We start from the raw sequence: 6,000 nt of genomic DNA, 5'->3' as shown, positions 1-6,000 counted from the left end.
TTGTTCCCCTCTCCTACACCAACAACTTTGTTCACCTCCCCTACACCAACAACGCTGTTCCCCTCTCCTACACCAACAACGTTGTTCACCTCTCCTACACCAACAACTTTGTTCACCTCCCCTACACCAACAACGCTGTTCCCCTCTCCTACACCAACAACTTTGTTCACCTCCCCTACACCAACAACGCTGTTCACCTCTCCTACACCAACAACTTTGTTCACCTCTCCTACATTAACAACGTTGTTCCCCTCTCCTACACCACCAACGCTGTTCACCTCTCCTACACCAACAACGTTGTTTCCCTCTCCTACACCAACAACGTTGTTCCCCTCTCCTACACCAACAACGTTGTTCACCTCTCCTACACCAACAACTTTGTTCACCTCTCCTACACCAACAACGTTGTTCACCTCTCCTACACCAACAACTTTGTTCACCTCTCCTACACCAACAACTTTGTTCACCTCTCCTACACCAACAACTTTGTTCACCTCCCCTACACCAACAACGCTGTTCACCTCTCCTACACCAACAACTTTGTTCACCTCTCCTACACCAACAACTTTGTTCACCTCCCCTACACCAACAACGCTGTTCCCCTCTCCTACACCAACAACGTTGTTCACCTCTCCTACACCAACAACTTTGTTCACCTCCCCTACACCAACAACGCTGTTCCCCTCTCCTACACCAACAACGTTGTTCCCCTCCCCTACACCAACAACGTTGTTCACCTCTCCTACACCAACAACGTTGTTCACCTCCCCTACACCAACAACGTTGTTCACCTCTCCTACACCAACAACTTTGTTCACCTCCCCTACACCAACAACGTTGTTCCCCTCTCCTACACCAACAACGTTGTTCACCTCTCCTACACCAACAACGTTGTTCACCTCCCCTACACCAACAACGTTGTTCACCTCTCCTACACCAACAACTTTGTTCACCTCCCCTACACCAACAACGTTGTTCCCCTCTCCTACACCAACAACGTTGTTCCCCTCTCCTACACCAACAACGTTGTTCCCCTCTCCTACACCAACAACGTTGTTCCCCTCTCCTACACCAACAACGTTGTTCCCCTCCCCTACACCAACAACGCTGTTCCCCTCTCCTACACCAACAACGTTGTTCCCCTCTCCTACACCAACAACGTTGTTCACCTCTCCTACACCAACAACGTTGTTCCCCTCTCCTACACCAACAACGTTGTTCACCTCCCCTACACCAACAACGTTGTTCACCTCTCCTACACCAACAACTTTGTTCACCTCCCCTACACCAACAACGTTGTTCACCTCTCCTACACCAACAACGCTGTTCCCCTCTCCTACACCAACAACGCTGTTCCCCTCTCCTACACCAACAACGCTGTTCCCCTCTCCTACACCAACAACGCTGTTCCCCTCCCCTACACCAACAACGCTGTTCCCCTCTCCTACACCAACAACGCTGTTCCCCTCCCCTACACCAACAACGCTGTTCCCCTCTCCTACACCAACAACGCTGTTCCCCTCCCCTACACCAACAACTTTGTTCCCCTCTCCTACACCAACAACGCTGTTCACCTCTCCTACACCAACAACTTTGTTCAACTCTCCTACACCAACAACTTTGTTCAACTCTCCTACACCAACAACTTTGTTCACCTCTCCTACACCAACAACGTTGTTCAACTCTCCTACACCAACAACTTTGTTCACCTCTCCTACACCAACAACTTTGTTCACCTCTCCTACACCAACAACGTTGTTCCCCTCTCCTACACCAACAACGTTGTTCCCCTCTCCTACACCAACAACGCTGTTCCCCTCTCCTACACCAACAACGTTGTTCCCCTCTCCTACACCAACAACGCTGTTCCCCTCTCCTACACCAACAACGCTGTTCCCCTCTCCTACACCAACAACGTTGTTCAACTCTCCTACACCAACAACTTTGTTCACCTCTCCTACACCAACAACGTTGTTCCCCTCTCCTACACCAACAACGTTGTTCCCCTCTCCTACACCAACAACGCTGTTCCCCTCTCCTACACCAACAACGTTGTTCCCATCTCCTACACCAACAACGCTGTTCCCCTCCCCTACACCAACAGCGTTGTTCACCTCTCCTACACCAACAACGTTGTTCCCCTCTCCTACACCAACAACGTTGTTCCCCTCTCCTACACCAACAACGTTGTTCCCCTCTCCTACACCAACAACGTTGTTCCCCTCTCCTACACCAACAACGTTGTTCACCTCTCCTACACCAACAACGTTGTTCCCCTCTCCTACACCAACAACGCTGTTCCCCTCTCCTACACCAACAACGTTGTTCCCCTCTCCTACACCAACAACGTTGTTCACCTCTCCTACACCAACAACGTTGTTCCCCTCTCCTACACCAACAACGTTGTTCACCTCTCCTACACCAACAACTTTGTTCACCTCTCCTACACCAACAACTTTGTTCACCTCTCCTACACCAACAACTTTGTTCACCTCTCCTACACCAACAACTTTGTTCAACTCTCCTACACCAACAACGTTGTTCAACTCTCCTACACCAACAACGCTGTTCCCCTCTCCTACACCAACAACTTTGTTCACCTCTCCTACACCAACAACGTTGTTCAACTCTCCTACACCAACAACTTTGTTCACCTCTCCTACACCAACAACGCTGTTCACCTCTCCTACACCAACAACGTTGTTCACCTCCCCTACACCAACAACGCTGTTCCCCTCTCCTACACCAACAACGTTGTTCCCCTCTCCTACACCAACAACGTTGTTCACCTCCCCTACACCAACAACGTTGTTCCCCTCTCCTACACCAACAACGTTGTTCACCTCTCCTACACCAACAACGTTGTTCACCTCCCCTACACCAACAACGCTGTTCCCCTCTCCTACACCAACAACGTTGTTCCCCTCTCCTACACCACCAACGCTGTTCACCTCTCCTACACCACCAACGTTGTTCACCTCTCCTACACCAACAACGTTGTTCCCCTCTCCTACACCAACAACGTTGTTCCCCTCTCCTACACCAACAACGTTGTTCACCTCTCCTACACCAACAACTTTGTTCACCTCTCCTACACCAACAACGCTGTTCACCTCTCCTACACCAACAACGTTGTTCCCCTCTCCTACACCAACAACGCTGTTCCCCTCTCCTACACCAACAACGTTGTTCCCCTCTCCTACACCAACAACGTTGTTCACCTCTCCTACACCAACAACGTTGTTCACCTCTCCTACACCAACAACTTTGTTCACCTCTCCTACACCAACAACGCTGTTCCCCTCTCCTACACCAACAACGTTGTTCACCTCTCCTATACCAACAACGTTGTTCACCTCTCCTACACCAACAACGTTGTTCCCCTCTCCTACACCAACAACGCTGTTCCCCTCTCCTACACCAACAACGTTGTTCACCTCTCCTATACCAACAACGTTGTTCACCTCTCCTACACCAACAACGTTGTTCCCCTCTCCTACACCAACAACGTTGTTCCTCTCTCCTACACCAACAACGCTGTTCCCCTCTCCTACACCAACAACGTTGTTCCCCTCTCCTACACCAACTTTGCAGAACTCAAAACTACAGTGCTTGTCTTTCATTATTTGGCCCATTATGCATGAATATGAAGACTCAGCATTTGTTGTTTGCGTGTCTTTACTAAGTTTGCTAATCTTGTCCAAAAAAAAGTTATTAAAGTGGTTGGCAGTATCAAAGGGTTTAGTTATGAACAAGCCATCTGCCTCAATGAAGCTTTTCTGCCTAGAATTTCATTTAAGCTACTCCAGAGATTTTTACTATAATTCTTTATATCATTTATCTTTGTTCCATAGCATAGTTTCTTCTTCTTTTTGTTAAGTTATGTGATTTCTCAATTTACTGTATGTTTTCCAATCTGCTGTGTTGTCAGACTTATTTTCTATTCCCTTTGCCTCATCCCTCTCAGCCATACAGATTTTTTATTCATCATCTATCCATGGGGATTTGGCAGTTCTAACAGTCAGTTTCTTCATGGGTGCATGCCTATCTGTAACTGGAAGAAGCTATTTAATAAATGATTCAAGTGCGGCGTCAGGTTGTTCCTCAATACTAACAAGAGACCAACAAATATTTTTCACATCTTTGACATAGGAATCATTGCAAAACCATTCATATCATCGCTTATGAGTTTCAGTGCAAACAGTGGAATTAATTTCTATGGCCATATGATTATTGCTGACAATACCCTCTGAGTTAACAGTTAAATGAAAATAGATCACGTTACTTACATTGTCTGCACTTCTATTTCTCTGGTCTACCTTGTCAAGCTGGTCTGACCAGCATGGTCTAGCTGGTTATGCTGGCAGACCAGCATAGTCTAGCTCAGTGCTTCTCAATTATTTTCTGTTACGCCCCTCCTAGGAAGAAGTAAACATTTCGTGCCCCCCAACTCTCTGCCGCGACTGTAAATAGTATAATTTGTCTATAAAATTGTTATAAGTACACCTCTGCATAACATTTTATCCTTATTAACATTAATGAAAACAAAAAAACAAAAAATAAAGAAATATAGATCAACTTACAACAAAGAATAACTTTATTAACATTGTTTTTTAGTCTGTAACAGAAAATACTTAGTGCATCGATTTGCCTGAAATTTAAAAAAAAAAAAAAAAAAAAAAAAAGTCAACCCTTATTTGAACTAAACATTTTTTTACCATTTGATATTGAAAAATTCAATTTAATATAATTAATAAATAATAATGTAATAATAATAATAAATTCAAATTGATCAGCAACATTAACTCAGGAGCACAATATATGAAACACTTTGACCTATAAAACAAAAATGAATAAAACAAATTGTGCAGATTTTTTAAAATCAAAATGAGGAAGTCATAGTTTTTATTTTTGCAGCACTTGCATCATCCAGCATGACAGAGACCATGTCTAATGCTGCAGGCAATATCAGCTCCTCTGCTATGGAGTGTTTTTTTTGTTGCACCGAGCAATTTGGTACGCCACCTTATATGATGCTAACAGTGCTCGCTGGTTTACTGAAGTAGCATTCACAAAGCGGGACGATTGTTGGCAATATTCGGCACGTTTTCGCTGAAAAATACTCAAGCGGCTTATCAGCGTGATTGGGGTGTAATGTCTTTAAGTGACGCCTTAATTTATTTGGCTTCATGCTGTCCGCTGCCAACATTTTTAGACACAGTAAACATACCGGTCTTTCCTCGTCTCCCACCGTAGTTACAGTGAAGCCAAGCGCTACATACGCGTCGTCATATTTCCTCGTCTTAGCTTTCGGGAGACTTACGTTTGTCTCATTATCTCCGTCTCTCTCCGCCTTTCTTTTAATCCCTGTTAAATATTTTTCCATGGTGTCTCTTAAGAGTTTGTTATCTGCACTTCATATCTCCTGCTCTGTGCTGTGTGCTCTTGTTCAGTGCAAAAAAAAAACTACTCCCTGCGGCAAAAAAAGCGACCCCCCTGGCATCGCTGCGCCCCACTATTTGAGAAGGACTGGTAGCTGGTTATGCTGACAGGCCAGCCTTCATTGGGTTATCGCTGGTGACCAGCCTTCGTTGGGTTTTCATTGGTGACCAGCCTTTGTTGTGTTTTCACTGTCAGACCAGCCTTCAGTGTGTTTTCACTGGGGACCAGCCTTTGTTGTGTTTTTTTGCTGGTGACCAGCCTTCACTGTGTTTCGGACACTGGTGACCAGCACAAGCTAAAGCAAAACCAGCATAAAGTCATATATAACGCTGGCTTGCATAGGGATTGTTTAATTTATTTTGGAATCCAGCCAGAGTGGACTCCCACAATCTGCATTCAGAATGATTGCCAGAAATAAAAAGTTACATGAGACTACATAAACCATCATAACTGGAACAACCATTTCAGTGATAGGTGCAATCAGTCCAATTAACAGATTGGATTAGTTTAGAAAAATGTATGTTACTTATCTTTGTGTAGCATAAGATAAACTAATGT

The sequence above is a fragment of the Salvelinus fontinalis genome, chromosome 4, assembly GCF_029448725.1.
Source record: "Salvelinus fontinalis isolate EN_2023a chromosome 4, ASM2944872v1, whole genome shotgun sequence".
Classification (NCBI taxonomy): domain Eukaryota; kingdom Metazoa; phylum Chordata; class Actinopteri; order Salmoniformes; family Salmonidae; genus Salvelinus; species Salvelinus fontinalis.
This window is presented reverse-complemented; position numbering follows the sequence as displayed.